A 12,866-nucleotide genomic window follows, 5' to 3' on the forward strand; every position below is an offset into this window, starting at 1 on the left:
CCCAGTGGCCTCTCCCATGTTGGGACGGTGGACAAAGCAAAATCCACCCAAGCTGTAGTGTAGCTTATTTTGTTGATTTACTTTATGTAAAGTATTTCATATTCAGATTGAAGAAATGTTTTCAATCCAGTTATGTAGGGATATGTAAAAATACTTTTAGGGGGTTTATTTTTATAGGATTTTTATTCACTTGCCTAATGTTTATGATTTTTCAACATATTGTTCAGTGTGTTAAAGTAAATATAAACATAGAATTATCTGTATAATTCTAAAGCATTTATGTAGCTTAACAATTTTTTCAACAATTTTATGAATCAGTTAACTGTGATTGAATGGAGAAGGGAAACAGGGAATTGAAATCCTGATTATAAATTTCTTTGAAGAAACGGTTAAAAGGGACATATAAAAAAGAACTATAATTTCTTTTATCAACACAAATTATTTTACTTTTAAAATATGATGCTCACACTGCGTAAAACTACAGATTAGTGCAGTGTTATGCAGCAGTGCTTCCTAAAAATCACTGTTCAAATCATTCCATTACTTCTGGGTTTACATCCATCTTTTTTAAAAATATTGTTTAGCTGTATATTTATGGATAATTTATTGAAACATTGTAATGTTATATATGTTTTTATTAATAATTTATATTAGTGTATTTTTATTATAAAAAAATAACCATGGAACTTACATTTGATCTATCAGACTATCTGGTATTCATCAGTTGGTCTTGTTTTGTTTTGAAAATTATTTTTTTTCATCTTTATGAATAAATAGATCATAGATACCAGGATTAAAACTTTGTATACCAGACATTCATTTCATCTACAAAAAACTTAATGGTGACACTTGAATAAAAAAGTTAAAAAGGTTGCATAAAAAACAAAGTTTTATATTGTTGTCACTGATATTTATTAATGAATAATTGTATACCTAATATAATATCATTTCAACATGTTATTTAACTGTTTACTGTGACACAAATATTACAGGTTCCTTTTAGTATCCTTGTGAAGAAAACTTGTTATAGTTATATTGTTGTTGGATGTTATCAAATGCACTTGTTATGTACATAACTTTATTATTAGTTTTGGGGAAAATCCAGTTAACTGAAATGTTTATTTTTAGATCTGCTTCATTTCATATTTATTTCATTGCCAAAATTTTTTTGGTCTGCTTCAATTTATTTTAATTCATTGTCATTTGTCTGTTTCTATAGATTTTCTGTGTCCATCCTATGAATGTGAATCAGTCGTTCTTTTCACATAAGTAAAATTCTTAGAAATAAAGAAATCAAATCAAACATCCTCTGATAAAATTTCCTGTCTTTGTTAAGTTTTGTTTTTAGTTTGAAATGATAGAAAGTCTTACCCAGGACTGAATAAGAAAATTATTTGGTCTGCTGTAACTCCTAGTAATTCAAGAGGTTTTTGCCTCATACCAATCAATACCATACAATTATATTCAAGTTTATTGCTGTATAACCTGTTTTAAATGTCCAACCTTATCTAATGCAAATGGGGGCCTCAAATTGTATTGGTCAACTAAATTGAATTGAACATTTGACTTTTTAACACTTCTTTGAAGTTATTCATGTGTCAGACAAATTATTTTGTAAGCACAACAAGGACAGACATGCTTCCAATATGGTCCCCTATATGCCTTTTTCCATTATATATATAGGTTTACTTGTTTACATTGCCAGAATTGTGCTTTCTTGTTTATTGTTTGTGAATGGGTTTGTTTTACTGCTCATTATATATTAGCTTGTTTACTTTTGTTTTATGTTAAGCCTGGGATTGTTTTTTTGTTTACCTTCAATTCTCACTGATTCTTTTTTTAATGATTTTAGAATCTTATAAAGTGCCGATTTTATCCTTTTGTTTTGTTTGTATTTTATTTGTTTGTTTTTTGCCTGTTTGTTTTGTTTAATGCTGTGCATTTGAATAAGAAATTCATTGGTTTGCGTATTTCATAAATCAAGATCTCATTTTAGATAAAAGTAGAGTAGAGTTATCGTACACATCTACTGGTCAAGGTTTACTGTGCTTGACATATCATTTCTGAATGTGGCTAATATGGGAGAACTTAGAAAACGTGTCAAGTTGTATGAATGATTGGGAGAGTAAGCATGGGTAGACGATTAATTTCATGGTTTCTGTTAATTCTGAAATGTGTTATCTGCAGGAGATCAGTTTATGCATAATAAGTAAAATCCTGAAAAACAATCTTCATAAATTATGAGTGTTAAACTGATTACTTTTGACTTTGTTCCGTCAAGATAGTTGTTTATTTGTTGCCATGCATAAAATTGTCTGATTTTTCAGATTTTAAAGCTTAAACTGTTATTATTAAAAGGTAAATCAATTTACTATGTCCTATATAATGTCTACTCCACATTGTTACTTCTATGTATTACAATTTAAAAAAATATTTTTTTTCACATAGAAGATACATTTGTAAATATAACTTGCTCTAGAGTTGTCCTTTCTTGGATGAATTAAGAGTAAAATGATTATTTCAGTTTTATAGTTCTGATCTCACTGCCACACTTATATATTAGTAAATGGTACTTTTACATCTATTTTAATTTATGATTGATTTTAGAAGTAACTTGTAATTCATTGTTATTGTTATTCATTAGTTAAGTAGCCTTCCTTTAGTTTGTTATTTTAGAATTTAGTTGTTATTTTAGAATGTGAGTTTCCAAAATATCTTTTATTCCTGTGTAAATGCAAGTTAATGTTGCAAATTAAGATAATATTGTGAATTTTAACATTTTAACTGATCATGTATTTCTCACTGTTTCAATTACATAAATAAATTCTTTCCATAGGTAACCCTAACAATTGTGTTTCAAGGGATAAGAGACTAATACTTATTTTATGATTTTTTATTTTTAACATGCCTTTTTCATGACTATATGTGTTCATTGTTTGGATTTTAAACATAGCTCCACAGCTTGTATAATTATTTTATCATTTGTTGTCACTGTAATTCATGATTGAGGGCATTATTATTTTAAAATGTGAAATATTTTGAGCATTTATGGTTACTTTTTTTAATCAAGGCAGCAGTTTGCACAATTAACACCAAGCACTATGACCTGGGTCCTTTGATTTTATTTGGAAAAGAGACCTCAACTGTCATATACATATAAATAAAATGAAATATTATAAAAGACTGATTAGTCAAAAAAGTCCCAAAAAATGTGAGGAGACAGCTTATTTACTGAATCACTTCTGTAGTTGTTTTAAATAAGATGGTGATAAATAGTTTTGTAATGATTTGATTGATTAATGTATTTTTCAGATTTTAACAGTGATTTCCTTTTATCATAATTTATTTTAAACCAACTAGGTAAATTAACATATATGGCAAAATTAAAAAAAGGATATAGATCATAGATAGTGTAAAAAATATCACACAAACTGGAGATGTTATAAAATGTTCTGAAATGATAGCAGTTCCTGCTCCACTAATTTACTAAGAATTCCTGTCAAGTAAAGTGTTCCAGGGACACCATTTTGATAGAAAAATAGCATACCATTATGTTTTAGGATTATTATAGAAATCCTGTGACAACAAAATGGGTTTATTCTTGAAACATTTGATATTACACTGATTTGATGCATTTTGGATCTACATGTTTTGTTTTTTTTATATAATTCATTGTAAAAAAAAACTTTTTTTACCACTACCAGGGTCCTCATTCTAAATATTACATGTATTCACATGGATTAAACATTTGCTGTGCTTAGTTTTAAGTTTGCAGTTGTATATTGTAGACACCATTTTTGAAAGTTCTGAATAATTTACTTTGATTATATATTATATATGTAATCTAATTGACATAAAAAAAAAAAATTGTTCTAATATTAAAATGTTTTCCTAGTTAACCACATAATTGCTTAAGAGATCAAAATGTAAGTAAAATTCTATAAACTTCAGATTTATTTATCAATCTTTTGAAAGAGAACGAATTAATTAAGCATTGTAGTAAAAAAAAAAGTTACTTTGAAAGAACTTATTGAGGTGAATATTTGGCCTGCTCATAAATAATAACATTTGTGAGTTTAACTAGGTAAAAAAATTGACTGCTTAAAAACTCAGCAAAAACTTTTACTGCTTAAAAAACTTGTTTGTCTGTAGTAATGTTTTCTCAAGACAACATGACATGGATCTGCTCTCTATTGTATTCCTTGGCTCTCACCAATGTATAAGGCTTTTTAACAAGTACAACATTTAAATATTTATAGTACATGTATTGTGCTAGATAATATTACTGAATTGAACAGTATAGTTCACAGACCTTGAATTCAAATTAAAAAGACTATATATCAAAAAAGAAAAGTTCACAACTTAAAACTAATTGATTTATTACATATTAATTTTTTTTTTTATAGAAAACTATTTTTGTAAATAACTTTGGATGAATTTTCTATTTATTGAGTGATTGTGCTGTGTATGAATCAACTATCATCATAACAATATCATTGCTGTCTATATATAGAATAAAGATATCAGTCAAAATTCAGTGTTGGTGTTCTTCATTTTGACTACTTGGCAATATAATGGTGGTGCCATATATGAAGCAAGAAATACTTGCCCTTCCAGAGGACCCGATATAGCTCTGGTTTTTTTTCGAGCCGGTGACTTGTTGCAGAAAGCTTGACGTAGGGATAGTGATCTGGTGTTGACCTTAACTTACTTCTTTTAAGCTTTATATTCTAGAAGATAGAAGACCTGGAAGATTCATACTTTGTATATACATGCCTTATGTTACAAAGTTTCTGTCTGTCACATGTCCATTCTCCTTGACCTCATTTTCATGGTCGAGTGACTACCTGAAAAAAAAAGTTAAGATTTTTTGTGATGTTATTTTCTCTCCTAGTATGAGTAATAGGATAACCATATTTGGTTTGTGTGCACCTTGCAAGGTCCTCATGGCCGTCAGACAGTTTTCACTTGACCTCAACCTAATTTCATGGATCAGTGAACAAGGTTAAGTTTTTGTGGTCAAGTCCATATCCTAGATACTATAAGCAATAGAACTAGCATATTTGGTGTATGGAATTATTTCAAGGTGTCATCTGACCTTGACCTCATTTTTATGGTTCATTTATAGTTCAGATTTGATTTTGATCTGTTTTTATACGACCACAAAAATTTTAATTTTTCGTCGTATATTGCTATCATGTTGGCGTCGTCGTCGTCCGAATACTTTTAGTTTTTGCACTCTAACTTTAGTAAAAGTGAAAAGAAATCTATGAAATTTTTACACAAGGTTTATGACCATAAAAGGAAGGTTGGGATTGATTTTGGGAGTTTTGGTCCCAACATTTTAGGAATTAAGGGCCAAAAAGGGCCCAAATAAGCATTTTCTTGGTTTTCGCACTATAACTTTAGTTTAAGTAAATGGAAATCTATGAAATTTTGACACAAGGTTTATGACCACAAAAGGAAGTTGGGATTGATTTTTGGGTGTTTTGGTTCCAACAGTTTAGGAATTAGGGGCCAAAAAAGGGCCCAAATAAGCATTATTCTTGGTTTTCACACAATAACTTAAGTATAAGTAAATAGAAATCAATGAAAATAAAACACAAGGTTTATGACCACAAAAGGAAGGTTGGGATTGATTTTGGGAGTTGAAGTCCCAACAGTTTAGGAATCAGGGGCAAAAAAGGGGCCCAAATAAGCATTATTCTTGGTTTTCGCACCAGAACTTTAGTATAAGTAAATAGAAATCTATGAAATTTTAAACACAAGGTTTGTGACCATAAAAGGAAGGTTGGGTTCGATTTTGGGAGTTTTGGTCCCAACAGTTTAGGAATAAGGGGCCCAAAGGGTCCAAAATTGAACTTTGTTTGATTTCATCAAAAATTGAATAATTGGGGTTCTTTGATTTGCTGAATCTAACTGTGTATGTAGATTCTTAATTTTTGGTCCCGTTTTCAAATTGGTCTACATTAAGGTCCAAAGGGTCCAAAATTAAACTTAGTTTGATTTTAACAAAAATTGAATCTTTGGGGTTCTTTGATATGCCAAATCTAACTGTGTATGTAGATTCTTAATTTTTGGTCCCGTTTTCAAATTGGTCTACATTAAAGTCAAAAGGGTCCAAAATTAAACTAAGTTTGATTTTAACAAAAATTGAATTCTTGGGCTTTTTTGATATGCTGAATCTAAACATGTACTTAGATTTTTGATTATGGGCCCAGTTTTCAAGTTGGTTCAAATCAGGATCCAAAATTATTATATTAAGTATTGTGCAATAGCAAGAAATTTTCAATTGCACAGTATTTAGCAATTGCAAGAAATCTTCAATTGCACAGTATTGTGCAATAACAAGAAATTTTCAATTGCACAGTATTGCGCAATAGCAAGAAATCTTCAATTGTACAGTATTGTGCAATAGCAAATATTTTCAATTACACAGTATTGCGCAATAGCAAGAAATATCTAATTGCACAATATTGTGCAATAGCAAGAAATTTTCAATTGGAGTTATCCTTCTTTGTCCAGAATAGTAGTTGAATCAACTTATTAAAATTGTTGCTTTATACAATATACAATGTATATTCACTTTTACTACCAACTGATAAATTAAAACAATCTTTACCATTCAGTGATAACAAGCACTTTATTTTACATTTTAATATTTTATGATGTATTTAAATGAGTATTTATTGTTGCAAACTCCATTAGAGATTTGAATTGAGATCAGTTTTAGAAAAAGGGAAAGGGGCAGTGGCGGATCCAGAAATTTTCATAAGTGGGGGCCCACTGACTGACCTAAGAGGGGGCCCGATCCAGTCACGCTTCAATGATTCCCTATATAAGCAACCAAATTTTTTCCCAAAAAGGGGGCCCGGGCCCCCTGGGCCCCCCTAAATCCGCCTCTGAGGGGGATTTGAAGAAAAAAAAGGGGGGGGGGGGGTAAATTTTTCTCATTTCAGATTTCATAAATAAAAAGAAAATTTCTTCAAACATTTTTTTGAGAGGATTAATATTCAACAGCATAGTGAATTGCTCAAAGCCAAACAAAATATTTTACGTTCATTAGACCACATTCATTCTGTGTCAGAAACCTATGCTGTGTCAACTATTTCATCACAATCCAAATTTAGAGCTGAATCCAGCTTGAATGTTGAGTCCATACTTGCCCCAACCATTCAGGGTTCAACCTCTGCGGTCGTATAAAGCTGCGCCCTGCGGAACATCTGGTTCTCATACTGTATACAATAGGTCCACTATATTTGGTGTATAGAATGACTAAGGTGTGTGTCCAACTGGTAGGTGTCTTCTGACCTTGACCTAATTTTCATGATTCAGTGGTCAGAGTAACGTTTGAAAAAAATGATTGACCAATAAGGATATACAAATGTTTATACAATCAATGTCAATTAAACAAAACTTAAGAAGGTGAGACATTTCAGCATTCTTATAAGATCTTATAAATGAAGCTCTAAAGACGAAAGTTTTTAGTTTACATCGTTTGTTGTATTGATACAGATTTATACTGGTCTGTATACCTGTCTTTATATTGTCATCTGGATTTATATTCACTGGTCTCATTGTCACATATGAAAAGATGTGGTGTGATTGCCAATGAGACACCTCCTGACAAGAGACCAAATGACACAGAAATTAACAACTATAGGGCCTATCCCGCAGAGTCAGCTATAAAAGACCTAGTCCTATAATATAAGACTCTGCAGGTTCATATCATTTCATTCAACGCAGTTTTTTTTTATCGAATATTTTTGTTTTACTATGAATGTTGAATCTAAGGTTCAACATTGATAGTAAAAAAAATATCCGATAAAAACGTTGAATGTAAATGATATGAACCTGCAGAGTCTTATATCATAGGACTATAAAAGACCCTGAAATGACAAATGTAAAACAATTCAAAAAAAAAAAAACGTACACCCTAATTATGTTCAAAATAATGCACAAAAAACACAGCAACAAACAACAACCACTAAATTACAGGTTCATGACTTTAAGAGCTCAAATAAACAATTTGAATATTGACTGCTACTCCTGTTAGCACACACAATTTAGAGGCAAGAGCAAAGACTGGTTAAATTGAAGTCAAAAATGATAAATCTGAAAGGTTGACATTCTTCTTGATGACTGTTACTTTGTGAACTAGCAAAGTAAAATCTGGCTCATCTAGTATTAGTCTAGTACAAAACTGGGTTAATTTCCTTTACATAGCACGATCTCTCATGAAGATCTTCTTTATAATTGTCACTTGACTTTATTTGTGTTATTAATACAAATTAAAATTCATAATAGTCATAATAGAAGGCAGAAAATTAAAAAAAATATATTAACTAGCTCGCCTATCCAAAAGGGTCATGTGAGCTTGTCACTTGTATCAAAGTCGTCTATTGTCCGTCAACTATTATAATTGCAAGTTACTATTGGAACCAAAGATGACCACACTCATTTTTGAAGAATCTAGTTAATAAAAGGAGGGACGAAAGATACCAGAGGGACTGTCAAACTCATAAAATCGAAAATAAACTGACAACGCCATGGCTAAAAATGAAAAAGACAAACAGACAATCAATAGTACACATGACACAACAAAGAAAAGCTAAAGAATAAGCAACACGAACCCCAGCAAAAACTAAGGGTGATCTCATAATTTATAATAAAGTGTATGTGATGACGTTAGTAAAATTGTTAATCGAAGATTTTCAGCAAAAGTTTGAAATATTGATCAATAAAGAAGGCGAGACATTTCAGCGTATGCACACTTTGTCTGTTCATGAATTGGCCCTACGTTGTAATATACACAATCACTTTTAAAAATTGATATACTTTTACTTGGTTTTTTTTTCTTCTAAAAGAGGGACGAAAGATACCAGAGGGACAGTCAAACTCATAAAATCGAAAATAAACTGACAACGCCATGGCTGAAAATGAAAAAAAACAAACAGACAAAGTCACAAACAATAGTACACATGACACAACATAGAAAACTAAAGAATAAGCAACACGAACCCAACCAAAAACTAGGGGTGATCTCAGGTGCTCCGGAAGGGTAAGCAGATCCTGCTCCACATGTGGCACCCGTCGTGTTGCTCATGTTATAACAAATCAGGTAAATAGTCTAAGAAATGTGTCCCAGCATTGATCATAGGATAAAATGCATGCATTGTCTATAATCTTGTAAACTGTTAAAATCGAGTGACAAAAATCTGACTGCAGAACAGAAATGTTCAGAATATCAATTAATTTATTCCCAAAACTTTAGACGGCTTGCTTAATACGTTACAGCCTTTAAACAGTGACTTTTACCATTATTATTATTTTTATTTGACTATCTTGAAAAAGCATGAAAATAATTTTTAAGAGTAACATTGAGCTGCAGGAGTTGAAAGAAAACTTTACATTTTTTCTGTATCTTTTAATAGTAAAAACTGTTATTGGCAAAACTTATCAGCAGAACAAAATCTATATAATAAGTCAAAATGGCCAAAATCATATGTCAACTTTTTAGACGATCGAAGTATTTGCCTTGATCAATAACAAATGGAAGATAAATCATAATGGCAGACATATATGTTCTGAATGGTGATATATACCTATTGCCCATTTACATCAAAACTAAGACAACTTCTTATATGTATGGAAGCCGGATACGATCAATTTAGTGAATTCGCCTTTGAAAATACAAAGGGGAAACGCACAAAAGCGAAATTGACTGCATCCGGCTTCCATATATAAGAGTTATTTGCATTGATATTCAAATATCCTATGTTTTGTCATCTACTTTTCTATAATTTGTTGAATCATATAACAGTTTAAATATTCGATATTTTGAAGCATGATTTAGTTTACATATAGTATGATATTTCTATTGTGTGATATGTAGTAACAGATGTATTTTTACAATTGAAGTTTCTTTCTTGAAACTTATCTTTACACATTTTTATGTACATGTATATATTACTGAACGCTTTCTATTGATCATGCACATGTGTACATTATGGTACAAGTGAACCTTTATAGGTATTAAACGACAGCTATAAGTTTCATATTTATAAATTAACTGTTTCCAAACTCTGAAATATTCCAATTATCATGGACGTATAACTTATATTACTATGGATTTTTAGTACCCCGAAAATATATCAGCTGTATTAAGCAAAACCATTTGTAATTTCTGGGTGCCCAATGCTCACCAATATTTTATTTGGCCTTCTAACTCTTAATTCGGGCGTCACTGATGAGTCTGATTTACGTCTGTTGTAGACAAAACGCTCGTCGGGGTACAAGTCTTAGGATGTGTTTTAAACCGCGTTATAACCACACTGGTTCATTTCACGTAAAGATATATATAAGTCTAGTATGTGCATTAAACACAGACAAGGCGAATTCAAAACAGTATTAATTCTCTGAGATATATATAGTGCGGTGACTGAAGGCAGATTTTTTGGAATTTAATCTCCCCACCGAACACACACCTACATAATATATCATTGGAAAGAGGAAATCATGTACTATAAGAATATACCTGTCGTCAGGACTTGATATGGTCACATTTTTTTTAAATTGAGGTCAAAGGTCATATGTAAAAATTTGTGAAAATTTGGGTGGGTTTCAATTTTGACATTTTTTTCTATTTCTAAACTCTACCTAAATACAAATGATACTATTTTGGCTTTAGTAATGTTTGTTATTATACATAAACCTTAATCATTGAGATTTTTTTTTCAAAAAAAGTCCTAAAACGACTTTATATAAACAAAACTTCAAAAATCAAGTTTTCAACCTATAAAATGTTAAGAGCACCTAATCCTTATAAAAATATCAATTTCAGGTAAAAATCAAGTGTCATGCAGGACAATACTTTAAAATTATTTTTTAAACTATCATATTGGGTGAGGTATCAAACCAAAGCCATAGAACACTTCAGTCAAATATGACCTCAAATTGAATTTGCGGATACTTCAGGTTTTTTATAGACTACTCGTTGCTTTTTGGTTTTTTTTCACAATTATTTCTGCTACCATAGTATTATCTTTTGTTGTGCAATTAACTCTGGTTAATATCTATTACATTATAGGTTTTGTAACTATATCCCCCCTTTTTTTCCCTTGCAACGTACCACAGACTTCAAAAGTATTCCATATAAAAAAAGAAGGTGTGATATGATTGCAAATGAGACAACTCTCCAAATGAGACCAAATGAGACATAAAACAATTATAGGTTTCAACAATGAGTAAAAGTCATACTGCAAAGTCTTCAATTCCCGAAACGAATAATGTAAAACAAACAAAAAATCTAACGGCCTGATTACTGTACAAAATAAATAATAAAGAAACCAGTATAGTATATAGAAACAAACGACAAACACTGCATTACCGTCTCGTAACTTAAAACTGACACATACAGATAGTGGCGGGGTTTAACCTTTTTAAGGGCACGCCAACAATCCCCTATCCTCGGGACTGAATTCGTGTGTACCAGTGCAACAAGCTTTATACCAAATCAACCCTTATATTCATCATGTTCATTTTCATCAACTGTCACAATAACAATAACGGTACCATTTTTTCTGCACCAGATGCGCATTTCGACAATACATATCTCTTCAGTGATACTCGTGGCCAAAATATGTGAAATCCAAAGCTTATATTAAAAATGAAGAGCTATAATCCAAAAGTTCCAAAAAGTATAGCCAAATCAGTGAAATGAATCAGAGCTTTACATTAGGGAGATGCATTCCTTAATTTATAATAATTTCTAACATTTTGACATGTTTTAATATTTCTACACATTTCACTCATGGCCACAGGTCTGCACATGAAAGGTTCTGCTCAAAGCAAACACGTTATTTTGAGTTTTTCTTTACAAGTACAGACAAGGTATTGTAGGAAGTCCGAAGACATTTGTTCCTAAAAATTACCAGCTTCATACCATCCCTATCAATTCATCCAAGATTTAACAGAGATCTATAAGGGGGTTTAGGAAGGTGTGATGACATCCATATGCTTGTCTGCAAAGATGCTGGGGAAACATCATACGAGAAGTACACACTATCTTGAATTCGCTCAATTTCATGGTTGGCAACACATTAGAAAGCGTCGCACTTTATTTTAAGAAGCATAAAATCCATTGGCATTCAATGTTTCAACAAGGTGTTTTGAACCAAACTCACTGTACATTTGTAAAGCCAATCCTAAATGAAAAGGAGTAAAATAAAAAAGATTGCCTCAACAATTGCTTAGCATTTCCACAATTTCTCTAGTGCCATTTCCTGAGAATAGTCTTGACTGTATGCACTTTCATTGAGTAACCATAGAGTGAATTGCAATAAATACGAATGCATTGACTGAATTAAGAAGGAAGAAACAATTCATCTAAAGTTGGGTAGTCTTCTTTGGAGTTACGATGTCTTTTCTAAGTAAACTTGCAGCGGAATTAAATATCTGTCCGTTATTTGTGTCTATTACAGTTTGACATTGATATTTTGAGGTCAGTTTTCAATAGACTAGAAGCTTATATGGCATCTAAAATAGTTAATTTGCTACTAAATAATATGTTATATTTGCCCTGAACTTGTTGAAGTTGTTTGACAACTGAATTTCTATAGAAATAAATGAGTTTAGACTGCATTTTTCATGTAGAATATTTTAGATTAGAATCAGCCTGAAGAAATGATCTATATTTATCAAGTAACGGTGCCATGAGGAATGACCATTAAATCGTTGTCAATAGCCAAAATAGAATTAGTAAAAGCAGTAACAGTATCGTGTTCTGAAATATCTGCTTCCACGGGTTTGGATTTAATTTTTTTCGTTTGTAGCAAATATTTTGTAATGCAACCAAAATGACAGAG

Source organism: Mytilus galloprovincialis, chromosome 2, assembly GCF_965363235.1.
Source record: "Mytilus galloprovincialis chromosome 2, xbMytGall1.hap1.1, whole genome shotgun sequence".
Taxonomy (NCBI): Eukaryota; Metazoa; Mollusca; class Bivalvia; order Mytilida; family Mytilidae; genus Mytilus; species Mytilus galloprovincialis.